The sequence below is a fragment of the Drosophila elegans genome, unplaced genomic scaffold (genome assembly GCF_018152505.1).
Source record: "Drosophila elegans isolate 14027-0461.03 unplaced genomic scaffold, ASM1815250v1 contig_208, whole genome shotgun sequence".
In the NCBI taxonomy this organism is placed as follows: Eukaryota; Metazoa; Arthropoda; class Insecta; order Diptera; family Drosophilidae; genus Drosophila; species Drosophila elegans.
Genome location: NW_024545578.1, coordinates 26759016 through 26785307, shown reverse-complemented (window position 1 = coordinate 26785307; position 26292 = coordinate 26759016). Strand labels below are relative to the sequence as shown.

Genomic DNA, 26292 nt, shown 5'->3' with positions numbered 1-26292 from the left:
ATTCAACAACAGGACCTGCTTCAAATGTGGGGAGTTTGGGCACAATGCTTCGGAATGCCCACGGAATCGCCATAATCTCAAGGAAGTCGAGGTTAACAAAAGATTCAACTTGGTGGTCATAGAACCAAAGGGAATTTTAAAACAATTTGGTGAGTCAATTTCATTTTGTTTGGTTCAGGCGCTAAATGTTCTCTTGTAAAGGAAAGTGTAGCAGCGAAATTACAAGGAAAGCGTTAGTCTAACACAGTGGTTTTAAGGGGCATCGGAAACGAACCGGTGATGAGCACAGTACAGATAATTTGTAATGTTAATATAAACGAACATTTTCTTGAAATATTGTTCCACGTTATTATGGATACTTTTCTGAATTTTAATAATCGTATTGGAATAGATATTTTAAGTCAAGGCTTCGAAATTGTAATTGAAGCAAGTAAATTTGTTATTTTTAAGCATAAAATGGTACAAGCACTGTCGGATGAATCAGATCTGGAAAACCGTTTTCATTTTAATAAAGATTTAAGTGAGTTTGAAAAGTTAAATTAAGCCAAATATTAAGAAAATATCCCAAACATTTATAGTGGGCATTCCACACACACGGCCCATTGATCCACATATGACTGTTCAGCGTCGCCCATATAGACTAAGTGAAGAAGAAAAGGCTAATGCTAGGGAAATGATTAACGAATTATTGTCCGCAAAAGTTTTACGCCCTAGTTTTTCCCCTTTTGCTAGTCTGATGATGCTGGTCAAGAAGAAGAACGGTTCAGATCGTTTATGCGTAGACTACAGGGAAAAAACACAAATACAATGGCAGATAAATACCCGTTACCACTTATATGAGGGGAGCTAGTTTCTTTTCGAGCTTTGACATGGCTAGTGGCTTTTATCAAATCCCAGTTCACCCGGACTCGGTCGAACGTACGGCATTTGTAACGCCCGAGGAGCAGTATGAATTTCTCGCCATGCCATTTGGGTTAAAAAACGCTCCATCGGTGTTTCAACGTGCAATAATTAATGCTTTGGGACCATTAGCCCATACCTATGTTATTGTTTACATTGACGACGTTTTGATAGTTGTGTAGTAAGCACACATATTTTATACCCACTGTACCAAGAGTACTTAAAGGGTACACACTGTAACACTTTGTTGCAGTGTTTAATCAAACATGCCCCGGTCATAAACCCAAATGTCCGAAATATGAACCGATCGCTATCCCTTGGACTACACACCGAAAGTCTAGACGGCATAATTGCAACACGAACGGACCTCACGCTCTCGCTTAAGAGAGCATAGCCCATATACTTAAGCATATACATAGCCGTCTCTCTGCCGCCGTCTGTGGGCAGCGCAGCGACGAGATTTAGCCTTACTTAGAATTAAAAAAAAAAAACATTTAAACGTTGGAGGAGCGGCTTGATGTTTTAATGTGAGATCTGGAAGGTTCTATGTTGGTGAAGGAACAACCAACTCTAAGGGACTAACTTCAATACAACTTTTTTCAAATAACTATGACATCCCACATAATTTCTATTTAGTAACAACAGATTTTTCAATTCCATGTGATGGAATAATTGGCATCGACTTCATGAAAAAATATAATTGTCAAATAGACTTTAAACAAGAAAACGATTGGCTTATACTAAGGCACAACAATCTTGAACACCCAATAAACATTCCAATAAATCATACACTTCAATCAATCCGAAGTTGTCCAAAAAAATGCTATAAATGCAGCAACCAAGTATGTATTTATAACAAACCAAGAAATCCAAAAAGGGACTATTTATTGGAAACTCCATTGCAGATTCAAAAAATACATTTGTCCGAATATTAAATACTACAAATAAAAACGAAATTATCAATTTAAAGGAACTAAAAATTAAACCATTAGATGACTACGAAATAGTAAAAACCGAATCAACATCAACAAAGAATTTTTACAAACAAAATATTATATTGAAAGATGATGAACCAGTTTATATTAAAAACTGCAGAATTCCTCACAGTCAAAAAGAAGATGTATATAAACAAGTCGATGAATTAATCAAAGATAAAATCATAGAACCTTCAGTTTCAGAATATAACAGTCCATTATTAATTGCACCCAAAAAGTCACTACCCAATTCAACCGATAAAAGATGGCTTTTGACTACCGCCAAGTCAATAAGAAAATCTTATCCGATAAATTCCCATTACCAAGAACAGACGACATTCTCGATCAACTAGGCAGAGCAAAATACTTCTCATGTTTAGACTTAATGTCAGGATGTCATCAAATAGAACTCGAAGAAAACTTTCGGGATATAACGTAATTTTCCACGAGCAATGGCTCTGTAGTATGCTCATATATTGGGTACACACTGTACCGCTTATATCACTATAACATTGTAGCATTTGTTTATGTCCGAATATTCCCAGCACTTCAAGTGCAAAGCAATTCGACCCACACAACAATGTTATGCACATCCTAAATGCTGAGTCGGCATGTCTGCATGCGCGGCCGACCATTCGGTTACCATGTGAGCATAACACTCTCCCTCTCATGCGCGGCCGCTGCTTGCGCCGCCTAAATACACTTACGTATACATTAACATATATATTGCGATACATAAGCGTTGGCCGCGGCGCTGCTCGTGCAGCTATATGAATTGTAAGCCAAGCCAACAATAGTCTTAAGTGAGCATTCTAAAAATGAGTCCCGATCTAAACGGACGGAATAATAAAGCCCAATATAAATTATAACATTACAGTGCACTCTTTTCTTGTGTTTATAAATATACATACAACCAACATTACATGGCGACCGTGACATGTGCGCGAGAAGGAAGTGAGACTGGTTAATTTTTGTCTCTGTGCGCTGTGTAATTTTCGTTATTTTGGCCCCATAATGCGTAAATCGGCGAATTTGGCTAATTGAGCCAGTGCTTAACAAGTGTGGCCGTCCAATGTGGACGATGCAAGCCGATCCCTAATCCTCGGCTGTCCAAAGTTAGGCTCTTCAGAGCCGCCCTCGAAAATCGTAAATCGAAATCTCCAGCCAGATAAAAAATAAAAACAGTAATTAGTCTGTGCGATGACCAGCACCGGCGCCGCCTGAGTCCAAAAGGCCCGGACAACAGAAACAATAAAACAAAACCAAAAAAAAAAAAAAAAAAAAAAAAATATGCATTAATCAGCCTGTGAGATGACCAGCACCGGCGCCGCCTGAGCCCAAAAGGCCTGGACTACAAAAAAAAAAAAAAAAACCCCAACAACAAATAACAAAATCAACAAAAAAAAAAGAGGGAAATTGACCAGAACATGTGTGGAAGGAATGGCAAATCCTTCTGCACCAACGATGGAAACTGAAGTGTGGTAGGCATACCGCCGACTACACCAACGAAGGAAGCATATGAGTGCGGAAGGCAGCCCGCCCTCTGCACCGTCGTGGGAGGCACCTGCTCCTGCTGAGCAAAGGGACGCACCAACTTTACAAGAGGCCCTCGAATTGTGTCCCAACGATGGACCTCGCCCCCTCACAATAGCTGAGTACAGGGCACGACAGGAGTCCAGCGAACCCATCCACAAAAGAAAAAGGAGTGGAAAAAGGGTAAAACTCCTGCAACAGCGACGATTATTGAAGGATTACAAGAAGATAGCAACAACCCCGCAGGAAAAGGAAACGCATGACCTAAACATCAAAGAACTGGACAGAATACTTTGTAACCGAGCAAAGTAACGCAACAAGGGCTGCATTTATGCCAATGCCTAAGTTGCCTTTAATTATAAACTTCTAAACCCGAGCCGATGCGCGAAAGCGCTGCTCGAAAAACACTAACCACTGATAGGCTATATACTAACAACATATAACTGATATTGATTTATATAGAGCAAATTATTGTAAATCAGTTATATGAATATTAACACAATTTTTTTTCTTCCAATTTTCAATATTAAAAAAAAAAATTTATGCGATTATGCCACAAGATTTAATCAACCAGATTTCAATAACTAAATTCCTACATTTTTTTTCATGACATTTTTTTTTTTTTTTCTCTCTGCGTGCTCCTCAGACTTTAAAAGCTAGACAGAAATATTTACGTATATTCACATAAAATCCTTTCACATGAATGAATAACAATAGAATAGATAAATTCTCTCATATTAATTATAATAATACCAATATATTGGAAGTGAATGTACCCAAAATGGGAATCGTAGACGTTAAGTCAGTGGACTCCACTGCTAACGTTATTAATAAAGTAGAATCAAACAATATTGACCTATATTGGGTACATTTACTCTTAATAATAATCATTGTCATCTTGAGTGCAAGTGTTATTACCAAAATATACAAATTGCACAATAAATGTTTAAAGAAGAAATATTTAAGTAAAGCACACGATCTAGATAAGATATAAAAAAAAAAAAAGAGAGAAGAAAATTTTCCTTTTCAAAAGATTAGAGTGCTCAATTTAATACCCTTATATATATAAAAAAAAAATTTTTTAATTATTTTGCTAAAATTATGGCATTTAACACGATAGAATTGGATAGATGTCTTGAGGAAATAACTACTAAAGATCCAGAATTTAGAATGCGTGCATTAAATATTCTCCATTGCCATAAAAACTTCATTAAAATCACTGAGTTCGAATATATTTATATGGAAAGGTACAATTTGGAGTTTAGCCTTTTGTTTGCTTACAATAAAAAAACAAAGGGTTTAATCCTAAATACTTTGCCATACGTCTCAGTAAAAGAGATCGTGGATTACCATTCTATACTAGGTGAAACCACGGTCCTCATGGTAAAATTACATAGATAATATTGCCATGGAATGGAACGATTTGTATGTGAAATTGAACAAAATAAAAACAGAGTTCGATAAATCTTACAAATCCCTTAATCAAAACAGACCGATTCAAGGGAGCACAATAAAAAACACGCAGAAATACTAGTAAATTGTTTTAACGAGGCGCGCATATTAATACATAGGCAACGGGGAAAATTAAATGACGACCACTGGTCAAGGGTATCAAGATTTTTGCAAAGGCTCAGAGAAAACCTAATATTGATAAAAGAAAAATTCAATTTGGATATCTCTGTACCTACCATTCTTAATACCGCAATAACAGTTGAAACCGATGAAGAATCAACATTGGAAGAGTCAACTGGTTTAGATCAAACGGAGCAAGAAAATTTTAACGCGGAAATTAAGGAAGAAGATTTAAATAATCTTACTATACCAGCCGTTTTATTATCAAACGCAGATAATAAAACAGATTCAGAATCAGACTCAAGCGCAAACATAACTAAGAAGAATAATCTCGAAATGGCGCAAACTAATATTGACTTCATTAACACTGCATCAAAGCTTATACCAGTTTTCGATGGTAAAGCAGAAAACTTAACCAGTTTCATTGATGCCTTGCATATTATAGAGTCAATAAAAGGCGAACACGAAAGTCTAGCCGTCTCTATAATAAAGACAAAACTAAAAGGCGTAGCAAGAAATCTAATTGGAAACGAAACAACGGTAGGTGAGGTAATTGCCAAGTTAAAAAGCAACGTCAAAGGCGAAACTGTAGAGGTATTGTCAGCAAAGCTAATGAACCTACAGCAACGAAATAAAACTGCTAATCAATATACATCAGAAATTGAGCAGATGACGAAGGCTCTAGAAAGTGCATACATAACAGACGGCTTAACATTAGAACTAGCCAGAAGTTATTCCACACAGCATGCAGTAAAGGCAATGACTAAAAACTGCACAATTGATAAGGTAAAACTTATCATGCAAGCCGGCAACTTCAACACAATGAACGAAGCAGTTTCCAAATTCGTAAACAGTTGCACAGAAGCAACTGGACAACCAAATTCGGTCCTCTACTACAACAATTATACACAGCGCGGCGGAAACCGCGGACGTGGAAGTTATAGAGGAAATTTTCGTGGTCGTGGTAACAATTATGGTTACTACAACAATATCAACCAAAACAATGGTCGCGGCAACTACAGAGGAAACTCAAGGGGTCGTGGCAACTCGAACGGAGGCTACAATAACAACAATACAGGCAATGTAAGAGTAGCCAATGAAACCTCGGGAAACTCCGAAACCCCTTTAAATGTTCAACAGTAGAAAAAGTAACGGTCCATACTATTAATCTCAGTCAGAATATATTCGTCTCATTCACCCATGTGACTACTGGAAAAGAACTTGTCTTTTTGGTAGACACAGGTGCCGAAATCTCTATAGTAAAAGAAAATTCAGATATATTTCAAAACGTACAAAATAATAAAATAATAGACATACGGGGAATAAGCCAGGAAATTACAAAATCCAAAGGCTTAACATCAATTGAAATACAGACTACCAAGTACATAATTCCACACGATTTTCATATCGTAGACTTACACTTAGCCGTCCCTTGTGATGGCATTTTAGGAATTGATTTTATTAAAAAATACAACTGTCAATTAGATTTTCAGCCATCTGAAGATTGGCTTATAATAAGACCAAACAATTTAAAATTTCCAATTTATGTTCCAATAGAATACAGTTCTGGCAATAACTCAATTCTTCTGCCAGCAAGATCACAAGTCATTAGAAAAATAAAATTAAATTCAAAAGAAGACAGTGTATTAATTCCAACTCAAGAAATTGAGCAAGGAATTTATATAGCAAGTACAATAGCTACAACACAAAATGCCTTCATAAGACTACTGAATACAACAAGCAAAGATAAAGTGGTCAGTGCAAACAATTTAATTTTAATTTTAATTTTAATTTTAATTTTAATTTTAATTTTAATTTTAATTTTAATTTTAATTTTAATTTTAATTTTAATTTTAATTTTAATTTTAATTTTAATTTTAATTTTAATTTTAATTTTAATTTTAATTTTAATTTTAATTTTAATTTTAATTTTAATTTTAATTTTAATTTTAATTTTAATTTTAATTTTAATTTTAATTTTAATTTTAATTTTAATTTTAATTTTAATTTTAATTTTAATTTTAATTTTAATTTTAATTTTAATTTTAATTTTAATTTTAATTTTAATTTTAATTTTAATTTTAATTTTAATTTTAATTTTAATTTTAATTTTAATTTTAATTTTAATTTTAATTTTAATTTTAATTTTAATTTTAATTTTAATTTTAATTTTAATTTTAATTTTAATTTTAATTTTAATTTTAATTTTAATTTTAATTTTAATTTTAATTTTAATTTTAATTTTAATTTTAATTTTAATTTTAATTTTAATTTTAATTTTAATTTTAATTTTAATTTTAATTTTAATTTTAATTTTAATTTTAATTTTAATTTTAATTTTAATTTTAATTTTAATTTTAATTTTAATTTTAATTTTAATTTTAATTTTAATTTTAATTTTAATTTTAATTTTAATTTTAATTTTAATTTTAATTTTAATTTTAATTTTAATTTTAATTTTAATTTTAATTTTAATTTTAATTTTAATTTTAATTTTAATTTTAATTTTAATTTTAATTTTAATTTTAATTTTAATTTTAATTTTAATTTTAATTTTAATTTTAATTTTAATTTTAATTTTAATTTTAATTTTAATTTTAATTTTAATTTTAATTTTAATTTTAATTTTAATTTTAATTTTAATTTTAATTTTAATTTTAATTTTAATTTTAATTTTAATTTTAATTTTAATTTTAATTTTAATTTTAATTTTAATTTTAATTTTAATTTTAATTTTAATTTTAATTTTAATTTTAATTTTAATTTTAATTTTAATTCGAATCACTATTGAACTATGAAGTAGTTGAAGGAAACAAAGAAAATAGAGAAAAGTCTGTATTATCCCAATTGTCAGAAAACTTTCCCCCACAATTCAAATCCCAACTCACAAACTTATGTAAAAAATATAATGACATATTCGGATTAGAATCCGAACCAATTAGCACAAATAATTTCTACAAACAAAAACTGAGATTGAAAGATGATGAACCCGTTTACATAAAAAACTATAGAAGCCCACATGGTCAGGTGAACGAAATTCAAAAGCAAGTCGGAAAACTAATCACCGACGGGATAGTCGAACCATCAGTATCGGAATACAATAGCCCATTATTACTTGTCCCTAAAAAATCAGCTCCAGGTTCCGAAGAAAGAAAGTGGCGATTAGTAATTGACTATCGTCAGATTAATAAAAAATTATTGTCCGATAAATTTCCACTCCCTAGAATTGATGATATTTTAGACCAACTAGGTCGAGCAAAATACTTTTCATGTCTTGATTTAATGTCAGGATTTCATCAAATAGAACTTGAAAAAAGCTCAAGGGACATAACTTCTTTTTCAACGAGTAATGGCTCGTATCGATTCACACGATTATCTTTTGGCTTAAAAATAGCGCCAAATTCATTTCAGAGAATGATGACTATTGCATTCTCTGGACTTGAACCTTCACAAGCATTCCTTTATATGGATGACTTAATAGTTATAGGTTGTTCCGAAAAACATATGCTTAAAAACTTAACAGACGTTTTTGAGAAATGTAGGAAATACAACCTAAAGTTACATCCACAAAAATGTTCATTCTTTATGCATGAGGTGACTTTTCTAGGTCATAAGTGCACAGATAAAGGAATACTTCCAGATGACAAGAAATATGACGTCATACTGAATTATCCAGTCCCACACGATGCAGACAGCGCAAGACGTTTTGTAGCATTCTGCAATTACTACAGAAGATTCATAAAAAATTTCGCCGATTATTCACGGCACATAACACGATTATGTAAAAAGAATGTTCCTTTTGAATGGACATCTGAATGCCAAAACGCATTCGAATATTTAAAAACAAAACTTATGGAACCTACTTTGCTACAATATCCAGATTTTAGTAAAGAATTTTGTATAATTACTGATGCAAGTAAGCAAGCATGTGGAGCGGTTTTAACTCAAAACCATAACGGACTCCAACTCCCCATTGCATATGCATCAAGAGCTTTTACCAAGGGAGAAAGTAATAAGTGTACTACCGAGCAGGAACTAGCTGCAATACATTGGGCAATATTACATTTTCGACCATACACTTATGGCAAACATTTCATTATCAAAACCGATCACAGACCGTTAACATACTTGTTCTCAATGACTAACCCAAGTTCCAAACTGACACGTATGAGGCTAGAATTAGAAGAATATAACTTCACAGTTGAATATTTAAAGGGAAAAGACAATTACGTAGCTGATGCGTTATCAAGAATAACCATCAAAGAACTACAAAGTATAACCGGAAATATACATAAAGTCACTACAAGAAATCAAAGTAGACAGAAATCCTGCGCAGGAGAAAAAGAAATAGACTTGCCTAGGCAATCTATAGAAAAAGCTTCAAAGCCCAACGTATACGGAGTCATAAACAATGACGAAGTACGTAAAGTAGTGACCTTGCATGTAAAAAATATGCTATGTTTATTAAAACATGGAAAAAAAGTTACTGCAAGATATGATGTTAGCGATTTATATACCAATGGAGCCTTTGACTTAGGTCAGTTTTTCCAAAGGCTTGAGAAGCAAGCCGGTATACATCAAATCAGCCAACTCAAAGTGGCACCGTGGGAAAATATCTTTGAATACGTTTCAATAGATAATTTTAAGGAAATGGGCAATAAAACATTAAAATCATTGAGAGTAGCGCTACTCAACCCGGTGACCCTAATAAATTCTGAAAAAGAAAAAGAAGCAATTATGTCTACATACCATGATGAACCAATTCAAGGAGGTCATACTGGCATTTCTAAAACCTTGGCCAAGGTCAAAAGACATTACTTTTGGAAAGGAATGACTCGATATATTACAGAGTACGTACGAAAATGTCTAAAATGTCAAAAAGCGAAAATAATCACGCATACGAAGACCCCATTAACAATTACGGAAACACCGCAAACAGCTTTTGACAGGGTAATCGTGGACACGATCGGTCCACTACCTAAGTCTGAACAAGGGAATGAATACGCAGTTACTTTAATCTGCGATTTAACAAAATACCTTGTAGCAATACCAATTCAAAATAAAAGTGCAAAAACAATAGCAAAAGCTATATTCGAAGATTTTATTCTGAAGTACGGTCCAATCAAGACGTTCATTACGGACATGGGAACGGAATATAAAAATTCAATAATTGAAGATTTATGTAAAAATTTAAATATCAAAAACATAAATTCTACTGCACACCATCACCAGACTGTCGGAACAGTGGAGCGAAGCCACAGAACACTTAACGAGTTCATACGCTCATACATCTCAGTTGATAAAACAGATTGGGATGTATGGCTACAATACTTCGTATACTGCTTTAACACAACACCCTCTATGGCACATAATTATTGTCCATATGAACTAGTTTTTGGGAAAACTCCAAACTTATCAAAACTTTTCAATAGCATAGATAGAATAGAACCATTATATAATATAGAAGATTATGCTAAGGAATCTAAATTTAGATTAGAACAGGCATATAAAAGAGCCAGAATAATGCTAGAAACTAATAAGCAAAAACAAAAAGATAGATACGACAAAAATAGTTTAGACTTTGAATTAAAAATAGGAGACCAGGTTTTATTAAAAAATGAAACTGGCCATAAGCTAGACTTTAAATATTCAGGACCATATATAGTAAAGAAGATAGAATCCAATAATAATATAACTATTTTAAATGCGAAAAATAAAACACAGACAGTTCATAAAGATAGATTAAAAATTTTTATAGAATAGATTTTGTAGGATGGCCATTCATAAGAAGAAAAAAAAAAAAGAAGGAAATAAAATAACAAAAATTTTCTTTTACCTTACTATAATGAAAATATAGGAATACAAATATACAATACATTTTATAATAAATAATAAGAAATAGTCGCATAAATTTTCAAAGTTTCAACTTCACTAAGTTTTTCAATATTTACTATATTAAACAAAAAAAAAAAAAAAAAAATAATAATAATAATAACAAAACAAAAAAAGAATTTTATTAATTTGCTAATTTTTATAAACATATATATATATACCTAACACAATAACTAACAAAATAACTCCATAGATTACGTTATTTTTCAAAAGGAGGGAGATGTAGTATGCTCATATATTGGGTACACACTGTACCGCTTATATCACTATAACATTGTAGCATTTGTTTATGTCCGAATATTCCCAGCACTTCAAGTGCAAAGCAATTCGACCCACACAACAATGTTATGCACATCCTAAATGCTGAGTCGGCATGTCTGCATGCGCGGCCGACCATTCGGTTACCATGTGAGCATAACACTCTCCCTCTCATGCGCGGCCGCTGCTTGCGCCGCCTAAATACACTTACGTATACATTAACATATATATTGCGATACATAAGCGTTGGCCGCGGCGCTGCTCGTGCAGCTATATGAATTGTAAGCCAAGCCAACAATAGTCTTAAGTGAGCATTCTAAAAATGAGTCCCGATCTAAACGGACGGAATAATAAAGCCCAATATAAATTATAACATTACAGTGCACTCTTTTCTTGTGTTTATAAATATACATACAACCAACATTACAGCTCCTATCGGTTCACGCGATTACCTTGTGGCTTAAAAATAGCACCAAATCCTTTCCAAACAATTGCATTTTCAGGTATCGAACCTTCACAGGCTTTCCTTTATATGGATGACCTAATTGTAATCGGTTGTTCAGAAAAGCATATGATTAAAAACCTCACCAACGTTTTTGATTTATGCAGGAAACACAACCTTAAATTGCACCCAGAAAAGTGCAAATTTTTCAGACACGAAGTGACCTTCCTCGGGCAGACCAAGACCAGACAAGAAATATGATAGAAAAATACCCAGTTCAAACGGACGCAGATAGCGCTAGAAGTTTTGTTGCATTCTGCAATTATTACAGAAGATTCATTAAACATTTTTCCGATTTTTCGCGACATTATACAAAAGGAATGTAAAATTCGAGTGGACAGATCAATGTCAAAAAGCCTTCGAGTACCTAAAAATACAACTGATAAAACCAACATTATTACAGTATCCCGACTTTATTAAAGAATTTTGCATAACAAAGGATGCAAGTAAGCAAGCATGCGGAGCCGTTCTAACACAAGAACATAATGGAACGCATCACGTTCATTCACAAAAGGAGAAAGTAATAAAAACCCGACAGAACAAGAATTAGCAGCTATACAATGGGCAATTAAACACTTTAGATCATATATATACGGAAAACACTTCACAGTAAAAACAGAGCACAAACCACTAACATATCTATTTTCAATGACTAACCCAAGTTCAAAATTAACCAGAATGAGACTTGACTAAGAGGAATACGATTAAACAGAAAAATTCCTGCGCAGGAACAGAACAAGAAAAGATAGATTTGCCTAGGCAAACTCCAAATGAAGCTTCCCAGCCCAACGTATACGAAATCATTGTAAATGATGAGGTACGAAAAGTAGTGACCTTGCGATTAACGAATTCAATAATGGGCAATAAAATATTACACTCTTTAAGAGTAGTGCTACTCAAGCCGGTGACCCTATTATCAAATAATGATAAAGAGAAAGAAGCAATACTGTTTACATTCCATGACGATTCAATACACGGAGGTCATACAGGCATAGCTAGAACATTAGCAAAAATAAAAAGGTATTATTATTGGAAAAACATGACCAGAGATATTTCAAAGTATATAAGAAAATGACCCCATTGACTATCACTGAAACGCTACAAATGGCTTTCGACAGGGTAATTGAGGATACGATCAGTCCACTACCCAAATCTGAGCAAGGAAATGAATATAATCTAATATATTCTAATCCTCGATTTTAACAAATATTTTGTAGCAATACCAATACCGAATAAAAGTGCAAATACAGTAGCAAAAGCTATGTTTAAAGATTTAATTTTGAATTACAGTCCAATGAAGACGTTCATTACGGACATGGGAACAGAATATAAAAATTCAATAACAAAAGAATTATGCAAAAATTTGAATATCAAAAACATAACTTCTACCGCACATCATCATCAGACTGTAGGTACCGTAGAGCGAAGCCACAGAACATTTAATGAGTTCATCCGATCATACATCTCAGTTGACAAAACAGATTGGGACGTGTGGCTCAAATACTTCGTATATTGTTTTAATACAACCCCCTCTATGGCACATGAATTTTGCCCATATGAGTTAGTTTTTGGTAAAACTTCAAATTTACCTACATATTTTAATAGTATAGATAAGATAAAACCCCTATATAATATAGAAGACTATGCTAAAGAATATAAGTTTAGACTAGAACAAGCGTTTAAGAAAGCAAGATTAATGTTATAAGTTCATAACCAAAAACAAAAAATTAGCTATGACAAAAATACTTTAGATTTTGATTTAAAAATAGGAAATCAGGTCTTATTGAAAAATGATACAGGGCATAAGCTAGACTTTAAATATACTGGACCCTATAAGGTTGAAAGCATCGAAGAGAATTATATCATAGTAATTTCAAATAATATAAATAAAAACCAAACAGTTCATAAGGATAAGTTAAAGAATTTTCACTCATAATTTTCAACTAAATAATTAGCAATGGTCTGATTAACCAAATAAGTTCTTATAATATATAAAAACAAAACCAATACCAATTCTTTCAGATTCCATTTTATAACAAAAAAAAAAATATATATATATATACAGTTATATAGTAATATAAAAAAACAAAAAAACAAAAATAAAACAAATAAAAAAAAACCAACAACAAATACTAAATAATTAAAACATTTTAAAATTTTCCAAAATGCTTTATTTTAAACAATTAAACATATTGACTAGAAAATTACTTCATTTTATTACGTTATTTTTCAAAAGAAGGGAGATGTAGTAATACCCACTGTACCAAGAGTTTCTCAAAGGGTACACACTGTAACACATTGTTGCAGTGTTTACGTAATCAAACATGCTCCGCTCATAAACCTAAGTGTCCGAAATATGAACCGATCGCTATGCCCTGGACAACACACCGTAAGTGATAGCGTCGGCATAATTGCAACACGAACGGACCTCATGTGCATATACCTCGTTGGAGCAGCACTATTGCTGCTTCGCTTAATGAAGAATTAAATAAATATTTCAAAGACTTGATGTTTTAATGTGACATCTGGAAGGTTCTATTCAGTTGCAGAAACGAAAGATCAGGCAATGTAAATATTAGATGAAGTCCTTAAAATTTTAATGGAAACCGGTTTCTCATTTAACATAAACAAGTGTACATTCCTCACACAGAAAATAAAATACCTAGGGTATGATGTTAGTGGGGGGGGAATACGACCAAATGGTCGCAAAAGAAAAGCACTTGTGGAACTACCACCTCCTCAGACGGTACCTCAGTTAAGGCAGAACTAAGACAGAAAATAATAGAAATTTTGACTAGTTCTCCAGTATTGACCATCTTCGATCCCAAACACCCTGTCGAGTTGCACACAGATGCAAGTATGGTAGGTTATGGTGTCATTTTGATGCACCGAATAGATAAAAAGCCGTATGTAATCGAGTTCAAATACCATTCATACGAGTTAGAAACTCTTGTAGGGGTGAACGCTATTAAACATACAGGGACTCGAATTTGTGATTTTTACGGACTGCAATGCATTGAGGGCGAGTCGTTCTAAGACAACATTGACACCGAGGGTACACCGGTGGTGGGGTTACTAGCAAGCTTTTCAGTTTCGCATTGAGTATAGGAAAGGGGATAGAATAGCTCATGCTGATTTTCTGACTCGGAATTCTCTACCCTTCGAAAAAGATTTCCAATTAGGAAAGGTAGTCGAGAAGCGCATAAATTTAACCGAGGTCTCCGACAACTGGCTACTCGCCGAACAACAGCGAGATCCAGAAGTTTCTGAAATAATCGAAAAGCTACGTAACGACGAATTAGAGGAAGATTTACTAAAAACTTATGAGTTGAAAAAAGGTATGCTTCGTCGAAAAATCCAACGCAACGAAAGAACACGTTGTCTACCCGTAATACCCAGAGCTTACAGATGCGCTGTAATAAACCACGTACACGAAACTGTGCTGCACTTGTGTTGGGAGAAGACATTAGATAAAGTTTATGCGCACTATTGGTTTGCCCACATGTCAAAATATGTTAGGCGTTTCGTAGAAAATTGCATTACATGCAAAGTATCCAAAGGCTCTTAAGGTAAAGTGCAGGCAGAACTCCACCCGATTCCGAAATCAGATATACCTTTTGCCAGTTCCGGATTTCACGAGTTTTGCTCTTCCCAGAAAATTAAACTTCATTTGATTGCCATCGGCGCCAGCCGAGCTATCGGGCAAGTCGAACGCGTAAGAGTACGCTTAAAAGTATGCTTAGAGCGGTCGAAACAGGCCAACGCTCCTGGCAAGATGCGCTATTAGAAGTCCAGTTAGCTATTATTAGAACGATTAACCGCGTCACCAAAGTAAGTCCTTTGGAATTAATGATCGGCAGGGAAGGAAGGTCATTCGGTTTGTTGCCTATTACAGAAGAAGAGGAGGTAATAGATAGGGACAAAATTAGAGCGCAAGCCAAAAAAAAACCTTGATCGGACATCCCATTACGATAAAAAGAGATTTGATAAAAACAAAGCAAAGATTGTAAAGCACCAGGTTGGTGACTATGTTTTGATTAAAAATGAATTGAGAAATCAAACGAAGCTAGATCCAAAATTTAAGGGGCCATTTGAAATTATTGATGTTTTGGAGGGAGATAGATATAAACTAAAGTCGTTAACTAGTAAACGGCAGTAAAAATATGGACACGAACATTTACGGTCTTTACCGAATACACAAATACTTGCAGAAATAGATGAAGAATTTGATCGTACCATTGATGAAAATAATTAGCCCCGAAGAGGCAAGATTTTTAGAAAGATAAGTTATATGTGTATACGGCTGCACCATGATCCTATGGGGATGCTTCATTTTTTCCCGAGAAATATTGCAACATTGTCGATGGCAACATTTCAATACAACGGTCAAGAACCCGCAAGTTCAATAACATAAACACACGCATCCGGTTAGTAGCCACAGCTCAATATCAAAATTCTGATTCTGCAAACCTTGCAGTTTCAGCCACTTCATCAGAGCTAGGCCACCGCCGCGGTCTCTTCCGCGACGTCAACGTCGCTGCCCCAACCGACAACTTAGATCAGGGTATTTTGAAATGAATAAAGTCAGTCTCAAATTGAACTTCAAAGAAATAAAATAAAAATATTTTTGGGTTTTAATTATCCTGGAAATTAACTGGAGGCCGAACAGGGACCAACGCGAGTAAAATCGATTAAGTTCCTTTTAGTGCATATAATTAAAATATATTTGTGCGACTCCGTTGGCCCAAATATAAAACCTGAAATCAGAGAGACTCCTTGGCAATTAATTTTGCAAGCTGAAGACGGAAATCGGTCGGTGAAAAACAAGATTACTGATCCATCGGTGGACTACAAGTACTATCAGGTACGCCCGCAGGACAACCTCTACTTGAGTGTGAATTGCAGGATCCTAAGTAGGAAACAAAAAGGAAGACATACGGATCACCAGGAGGTGTAGCCACATCATGTTAAGTTAAGTGAAATAGTGAATAAGTAAAGGCAAAAAATCCAAAAGTGAAATCAAAACAAAAGCGTATAATTTCTACACTAAAAAGAAAATTTTAACAAAATCAAAAGTAAATTTTTTTAAAGCTAAAATTCTAAAATTCCATTAAATTTAAATTGAATCTAAAAATTTAAAATTAAATTCAATTATTTTGAGTTATTAAAATATTATTCATATACATTTTTTAATTAATATTCATTTAAAGAAAATTTATTTTTATTTTACATTAAAAAATTTTCTATGGCCAATCGGCATAACCTTATACGACCACCCGTCATTGACATACAACCTCAAGAATTACAGCCAGAACAACTTAAAAATAATCAATTAAATCAGGTAGAACAACACCAAGCTTAACTTAGTTCAACAACAAAGGCAAATTCATAGACAGGGATTACATCAGGAACACAGAGAAAATATGGCAGCGCAAGACTTACAAGTAGCAGTCAGAAACATAATTGATCAGCAATTACCGATCCTTTTACAACAAACTCAAAACACAGGATTCGATTTTGCACAGGTTCCAAACCAGGAAATTTCCTATGAAAATCGGGCTGACCTCGAAGGTTTGAATAGGGCACCAGACATCGTAAAAAGCTTAAGGGAATTTTCTGGCAACCCAACAGAATTCAGCTCTTGGAAAAAGGGTGTGGATAGAGTTCTTAAAACATATGAACACACTGTAGGCACATCTAAGTATTTTGGGATTCTACATACCATACGTAATAAAATCTCGGGAAACGCAGACACTGCGTTAGAATCTTATAATACTCCACTTAACTGGAATGCCATTTCTAAATGTTTAACTTTGCATTACGCAGATAAGCGGGATTTGGGCACTCTTGAATACCAAATGGCAACTCTATGCCAGGGTGCTCACCAGTCGGTAGAGGAATTTCATCAGTCAGTCTACAAACACCTTTCGCTTATCCTTAATAAGGTTGGATGTATGGAATTAGGAATGGAAGCAGAACAACTCATGACGAAAATGTATTGAGACAAAGCCTTAGACACTTTTGTGTGCGGACTTCGCGGAGATTTATCTCGTCTCCACGGTATGAAGGAACCAACCGATCTTCCACCAGCTTTACATCTTTGTCTAAAGTTAGAGAATCAAGCGTTCCGTGCAAACCATGCAGTTAATAGAGGGCAAAAATCCGGATTTAGAAACGTGCCTTCCCAAAACATACCACATTTACAACCAACCAGATCAAAGCCAAACAGGTGTTTCCCAATTAATAACCAGTATCAAAATCCTTTAGTTCCACCCAGACAAAATAATAATCAACCACGACCCCAGTAATACAATAACAATCAAACTCCACCAGTCCCACAATTTACTGCAGCACGACCTTCAGGAAACTTTCCTCCAGCTCGACCTTTAGCTGTAAAGCCACAGCCACGACCAGAACCCATGGAAATCGACAGGGCCATGCAATCGAAACATATTAATTATATGAACAAACCCATACGTTTTGAAACTGGTAAAAGACTACCAATGCCTCTAAACGAAGCAGCAAAAAAAACTAGAAATTTAAATATTTAAGCAGCCCCTGACACTTCTTCAAAAGTGGAATATGAAACACAATCCCTTGACGAATATAACGAAACCGTAAACTCCCAGGACGAATCACAATCTGAATATCCTAAATCTCTAACAGAATATTGCCATATTTTGAATGCAAACTGAGGAGTGGAGAAATATTAATTGATACCGGTTCAAACAATAATTACATTTTGCCAAAATTCGTAAAAAATCCTATAGAAAATAAATTTCCGTTTGACGCCATCTCGGTTGGCGGAAATATTAAAATTACACATCACAAAACATCCAATTTATTTAACGACCCTAATACAATAATTAAATTTTTTTTATTACCAACTTTAAAAACATTTGATGCCATTTTGGGAAACGATAGTTTAAAAAATTTAGGAGCAATAATTAACACAAATACCAAATCTATGCACTTAAAAAATGGAAAAATAATCAATATTAAAGAAAAAAATCAAAGCAGTAAATTGAATTATTCCTCGGACAGATCATCTTACTGGGACACAAAAATCAAATCTTAAACAACTTATTCAGAAATATCCAAATCTATTTCCCGAACCAAATGAAAAATTGACCTACACAACAAACGTGAAAGCTGAGATACCCACAAATACCGACACACCAGTCTACTCGAAATTTTATCAATATCCAATGGCACTCAAAGACGAAATTGACCGACAAATAAAAGAACTTTTAGAAGCCAACATAATACCACCCTCTAGATCGCCTAACAATTCACCAGTGTGGATTGTACCAAAAAAATTAGATGCCTCCAATGTTAAGAAATATAGAATGATAATAGATTACAGAAAATTAAACAGTGTGAGAATAGCAGACAGATACCCAATACCAGACATAAATGCAGTTCTTGCACAACTGGGAAATAATAAAATGTTTTCTGTGTTAGTTCTCAAAAGTTCCATCTAATTCTTTTAAAAGAAAGCGATACAGAAAAAACAGCCTTCTCCGTGAATAACGGAAAATTTGAGTTCACAAGACTTCCATTTGGGTTGAAAAACGTACCATCTATTTTTCAGCGTGCCCTAGACGATATTCTTAGGGAACACATAGGGAAAATCTGTTATATTTATATCGATGACATAATTATCTTCAGTCCAGACGCACAATCTCATTCCAAAAATTTAGATACAATAAATAATGCTAACATAAAATGCCAATTGGACAAATGCGAGTTTTTTAAAAGTAAAGTCGAATTAATTTCAGATAAGGGAATAGAAACCAATCCAACAACGGTACAGGCCATCGCTAACTACCCCATTCCCAAAAACGTTTAGGAATTAAGATCTTTCCTTGGACTATCAGGGTATTACAGACGATTTATTATGGGCTACGCTGCACTAGCAAAACCACTCACCACATTACCTATGGGCGAGGATGGGAGAATTTCGAAGAAAGCTTCATCGAAGAAATCTATTCACTTCAATAGTGAAGCCATTCAGGCCTTCAATAAATTAAAAAGAACCCTAATCTCAGAAGACGTAATATTACAGAATCCAAATTTAAAGAAGGAATTTGTGTTGACAACAGATGCCTCCGATCACGCAATCGGAGCAGTACTTTCACAAAAAGACAGACCTATAGCCTTCATAATTAGAACACTATCTCAAACCGAAGAAAACTACGAAACGGTAAAGAAAGATATGTTAGCCATTTCATGGGCAGTAAAAACACTTAGAGGATATCTCTACGGTGGAACCAAGGTTAAAATCTATACTGACCACGAACCACTTACACACGATTGTAATTGGAAGGGAGGGATAGCGATCAAGAGATGGAAATCATATCTTGACGAATATAATAAAAGAACTACTTTATAAACCCGGAAAGGAAAACATAGTGGCCGATGCTTTGTCTAGGATCCCTAAAAGCAACCAAATTAACTCATTAACAGCAACACAACACAGCGCACAGAGCTCTGGTCATAACCTCATCCCCAGCGTCGAAGTACCAATAAATGCCTTTTAAAATCAGATATTTATTTATAAAGAAATATAAATTTACTATTCCGTTCCCCACCTTTCATAGACATGTTATAACTCGACCAAACTTTCAGAATATTGATCTTATTGAAATATTAAAAAAACATTTAAATCCGTCAATCCTTAATGGAATGTTCACATCAGAAGAGATAATGGGAGAAATACAGCGAATGTTTTCCAGAACAGTTCGGATCCATTATAATCAGGTTCACACAAAATAAAGTAGAAGATTTGACAGAAGAAATGAAGCAGGAAGAATTAATATTAGAAACACATAACAGAGCACATAGAAATGCAGAAGAAAACAAAAACCAACTTGCAGAAAAATATTATTTCCCCAAAATGAAACAAAAAATAACGACATTAGTTAAACAATGCAGGATATGTAAAGAAGGAAAATAAGATAGGCATCCACCCAACCCAGAAATTAAAGAAACTCCAATTCCTGAATACCCTGGACACATAATCCATATTGACATCTTCTCAACCGAAAAGAAATTAGTATTGACCGCAATAGATAAATTTTCCAAACTAGCTCAGGCAAAAATTATAAAATCGAAATCTACCGAAGACATTAAGAAACAGTTACCCAAAATAATATTCTACTATGGGGTACCCAAATTTGTAGTAATGGATAATGAAAAGGCTTTCAATTCAGCATCTATTACCTTTATGATGAGAGATCCAGTTAAATATAACCATTTTTAAAGCTCCTCCCTACAAAAGTTCAGTTAACGGACAGATTGAACGATTTCATTCGACCCTTTCGGAAATAATAATATGCCTTAAAACCAAAAAAATATACAATAACTTTGAAGAATTGTTAGACAGAGCCATTTACGAATACAATTATACAATACATTCAGTAACAAAGAAAAGACCATTAGAATTTTTTTTGGCAGAGATATTAATACCGACCCAGAACAATATGAAAAAAGCAGGAAGGATAACATAGAAAAACTTAAACAAAAACAATTGGTAGATTTAGAAAACCACAATAAAGAAAGGAAACCTATAAGACATATCTACCAGGATAAGAAATATTTGCAAAACAAAATACCAGACTAGACTCTAAATTATCCCCACGTTTTAAAAAAGAAATTGTTAAAGAAAATAGGAATACAACTATTTTAACAGAAGCAGGAAGAGTAGTTCATAAAAGTAATATTAAAGGTAACTAAGTCCGAAACTCCTTAGGAAATCTATGTCCACGTCATAATAATAATAAATAAGATTACCCATAACCCAACAATAACGCTGATACCAATGGCAATCGTGACCACCGAAATAACAAACTATACCGATGCACATACCATAACAATACATAGGGATATAGGAAAATTACAGATATCAACAATAAAATTAATTCACGTCATAAATTTAAAACAGATTGAAACGGAACTACTACAAATAAGAGAACACACAATGAACAGATTAAAAGATAGTTTACATTATCATACTCTGACCCACGAAATAATTCAATCACTTTCTGCTCTAAGCACACTTACCTTGACAACAAAAATCCGTCAAGCAAGGTCAATAAATATAATTGGCTCAGCTTGGAAATATATCGCAGGTAACCCAGATCATGAAGATTTAGTTATGAAAGAAAGTAACCTCAATAATTTACTTAAAAATAACAACGACCAAATTATTATCAATAATCAGCTTCAAGACAGAATAAATAATTTAACAACCACTTCTAATATGCTAGCAAATTCAATTCAAAAAGACAGATTTTTTAATTATGACATTGCGTCAAGCTTGCAAACGCAAGTTAGACTTATAAAAGAAGAAATAGAAACATTAAATTTGCAATACAATGGGTCAAAACTAACGTAATTAATACTCTTTTATTAAACGAACCTGAGCTTAACGAAATAAATAAAATATCTCAGAAAAATAACATTACCTCGTTTTCAATTGAGGAGACGCTGGAATTTGTTGATGTGTCTGTCTTACACAATAAAACAACTATAATTTACTTAATAAAAATACCTGAACTCGAACCAACTAATTATGAAAATCTTCATTTAAAGCCTGTTATCAGAAACCAACTAATACTACATTTAGAAACTAATGAATTTTTTTGTATCCAACAATGTAATGCTAGGTCTACCCCATGATTGTAAAACTTCAAACTATGTCAAAATTTGTAAAAAAAAGAAAAATTGTTATTTTAAGTAATTCAAAATGTATTTCAAAATTAGCTCAGGGAAAGGAATCGCTGTGTGATTATAGTAACTCGGACCGCATTGAACAAATAGAGGAAATAGACGATGGCATACTACTCTTAAATGACTTCAACGGCAGCCTAAATTCAAACAATATTTCACATCAACTCAGAGGAACTTTCATGATTACATTTTTAAACGAAACTATAAATGGAAAAAAATTTACAAACAAAGAAAAAATAATTATGAATCCCGAAATTCCACGAATTCAAATTACGCCATTGCAACCACAACGCACACAAATTCTGTCATTAGAAGCATTGGAAGCTCTTCATATAAAAAATAGAAAGCATTTACAAACCTTACAGAATGATTCTAAAATAAACCGAATAACCACAGTTACATTGTTTTTCGCCATTGTTCTTGCTTTGATCGTATTAAAAAACTGTGTCCACAGAAAAGAAAAAGTAATCATACATATCCAAGAACCAGCACCACAAGTTTTAAACAACAAAACTAATATTATATCAATTCCTTAAAGAATAATTCCAGAATTTAATAATATTCCCTATTTCTAACAGCTCTTGAGGACAAGAAGGTTTTTAAGGAGGGAGACTTAATCACAGAAATATTTCTTCATTTTTTACGAGAAATATTGCAACATTGTCGATGGCAACATTGCAACATTTCAATACAACGGTCAAGAACCCACAAGTTCAATAACATAAACACACGCATCCGGTTAGTAGCCACAGCGCAATATCAAAATTCTGATTCTGCAAACCTTGCAGTTTCAGCCACTTCATCAGAACTAGGCCATCGCCGCGGTCTCTTCCGCGCCGTCGACGTCGCTGCCCCAACCCACAGCTTAGATCAGGGTATTTTGAAATGAATAAAGTCAGTCTCAAATTGAACTTCAAAGAAATAAAACGTTCAAAACTTATTTTTGGGTTTTAATTATCCTGGAAATTAACTTTTACGGCTGCACCTGGATCCTATGGGGATGCTTGGCGGGAAAGTATGTGTAAATCCTATCAGGATGCTTGGCGAGAACAATTGTGTGAGACTGCCCCATGATCCTGCGTGGATACGTGGCAGGAATCAGGAGGACGAGTTGGTGTCCGATTGGAAATAAAGAGAAATTGTGAAAATGAATGTTGTTGAAATATAACAAGAAACGCTGTTATTGGTTGTATGTTTATAAAATAATTTAATGATTTAGATTGGAAGCTGATGTCAATAAATAATTGAAAGGAATAGTGCTTTGTTGTAAAGCCTATTGTGCAGGAAGTGCAAGAAGTCAAGAAGGCCGTGTCGAAGTTCTCAGAAGTATTTGAATTCGATGAACGCTAAATTTATTTGACGCTCAGTTATGGTTGTCGCTTAGTATACGCAGCTGGTTCCTGGTAAGACATTGGTTCCAGGTAAAACATGGTTTCTAGGAATTCCTTTTCGATGAGAGAGTGAGATCTCTCCTGCTCTACTCGTAGCGCGACGGCATTGCCAGATCTCTTATAGAGTGGCGTAGTCGTCGAGTGAGGCCCGGTCGCCCAAGAGAGAGAGAGAGAGAGAGAACCGGAGAGCAAGAAGTGCAAGAATATGAACTCTGGTATTTGAAGCGATGGTTAGTTTGAATTTGGCTCTTGGCGCGGTCGGGACTTGCTGCGCAATCGGAATGGCAGATCATGAAAATACTTCTTCTCCGTTATATATAATATTAAGTTATAGTTAAGTTCAGAACCCGAGTGGCAACGCCAGCTGATATTTAGCCTATACGCAGAATATACTAGACAGCGAAATAAAAGGATGAAGGAAATTAAATCCCTTGCCTGTGGTTTTTATTTGTTTTTTATTTGCCAAAAAAATTAAAAAAAAAAGAGAATTAATTACTGGAAGCGTGATTAGCATAAGACATATATCACTTGTCGGTTGACTTACTAGTTTAAAAGAAATAGCCGTACAAGTTTTGAAATTTTTAGCGATTTTCCGCTAAACAAGCTAAGTTCTTAAAATGTTCATTTTCAGATATACCAAGAATGCTTTGAACGGGGCATCGGATCTAAGCAAATTGAGTTTCTTTCGACGAGTGTTTTCAAAAAAATTTAAACTGCTAAACAAGTGGAATATTTTACCAACCCGGTCTCAAAAACTCCACTTAAAGAAAATTTTTTAATTTTCACCAATACTTAATATTTTAGCGATACCAATTACTCCTTACGATCGGACCACCACAGCACATTTTCAATTCTGCGGCTATATATATTAGTCCCATGCACACTCTCTTGGTGCGCATCGTCACTACATGTACTGCCGTCCATAGTGATTAAAGAGGAATTTATTAAAAAATGTAAGTTTTAGCTTATGCCACCAATATAAATAATATAAGGTGATCTTAACTACAAGTCCTGTTGCCACACTGAGTAACGCTGCAGACGCATACGCGTCCATAATAGCATGCAAAATGGAAGCACAATTTAAATAATGATTCAAAGACAAGAAGAGTATTGACGCAAAATCCAAATAAACAGTCCACATTCACAAGCTTTGCAATTTTCACGCCATGTTTAGCCGGCCGGAGTCATCCCATCTCCTCTACAAAAACAACTTACTCTAGCATTTCGTACGCTTGTGAAGAATTAAACATGGTAAATCTTATCAAAAATAATACCAGATTTATATTTCCCATTAAATAACCAATCTCTATTAAAGCCTTTTTAGTCAAACTCGACCGCCGTTATTGGCGGAAAGGACGTGCCAGAAAATTGGTAAGTAAACAAATTCCGTTACTGGCTGAACAACAAATTCTGGCAAGGAGTGTCAAAGCACATGTATTGAGACGACTAACTGAACTTAAAACTGTTTCAGATTGCAACGACCAGCCACGCAGGACGTAAGTCATGGAAAAGTACTGGATGCTCGCGGCGAAGTGAGTGCGAGGACACCACGGATAGGAACTTCGTTCAGCGCAGTAGTCGGCACTGGCACTGGCAATTCCGGAAACGACGGACGGGTAGTAGTGTAGCGAAATGACATCAGTAGCCCCAAGGACGGCCCAGCTGTTACTTGGCCCGGGGAGGGTTCTACATTGCCGAAACGGTCGGGGCTGCCGCTGATCGTGGCTGCCGCTTGTCGTGGCACCTGCTGGTCGGCGCAGATGACTTGCTCCGCGTGAACGTGTGTCGGGTTTAGCCGATCTTCTTTGGCAGTGACAATCTCCAATGTTATATCGGGGTCACTGTATAACGCAAATAAAAATATCCAGGGACCCTCCTAAAAGGGTCCCCGGTGGCCCTAAGGAAACAAAATCCACTTTAGATTTAGTTGCTATTAAAGATACACACCTAAAAAATGTAAAACAAGAAAGGAAGCAAACTTCGGCAAGCCGAAGTTCATATACCCTTGCAGCTATTGCAAGAATTAAATATTTTTGAATATATTAAAATTATTACTTGCGTATATGTCTAAAAACATTGAAGAATTAATGATTTGCAGCTCAATTATTAGATAGTTATTTTATATATTTTTATTATATCTATGGGAGCTATATGATATAGTCTTCCGATTTTGATGAAATTTAAAACGAAATTCTGAAATATTTAACCATTACTATATACTATTTTGATAAGCGAAAATTCAAAAGTAAAAAAACCCAAATCAGCTGTTCGTGCCACTGAAGTGTCAAAGCTAAATGGATTCAGGCACATTTAAAAAGTCCACTAATGCGGCAATAGAATAAGGCTATAATTGGCAGGAGCGTGTTCTTAAAACACCAACACAATTAAAGCATCACACACAAACAACGCATACATTAAAAATCGTGGGTCCACATCGAAAATCCACGCTGAAAATTTTGCTACTATCCACCATCCGTGAAACGTAATAGTAGCTAAAGCTGAATTTGGGTGGGTCCTTAACTCTATCAAAACGGCA

At 34.3% G+C, this 26292-nt stretch overlaps 1 protein-coding gene and 1 long non-coding RNA gene across 9 annotated transcripts in view; one reads left to right on the top strand and one right to left on the bottom strand.

Annotated features, from left to right (window-relative positions):
• The window catches only part of LOC108150545 (acetylcholine receptor subunit alpha-like), a 688503-nt gene that overhangs the window by 659538 nt on the left and 2673 nt on the right, over nt 1-26292 (bottom strand). The window lies entirely within an intron of this gene.
• Nucleotides 23025-25714, top strand: LOC108134581. Of its 3 annotated transcripts, XR_001773822.1 has the most exons (5): nt 23025-24089; nt 24561-24709; nt 24766-25007; nt 25072-25127; nt 25228-25714. It is a non-coding gene; the product is annotated as an uncharacterized LOC108134581 (long non-coding RNA). The 3 variants fall into 3 exon arrangements; XR_001773821.2 differs by having other exon boundaries at nt 23025-24709; nt 24931-25007; XR_001773820.2 differs by having other exon boundaries at nt 23025-24709.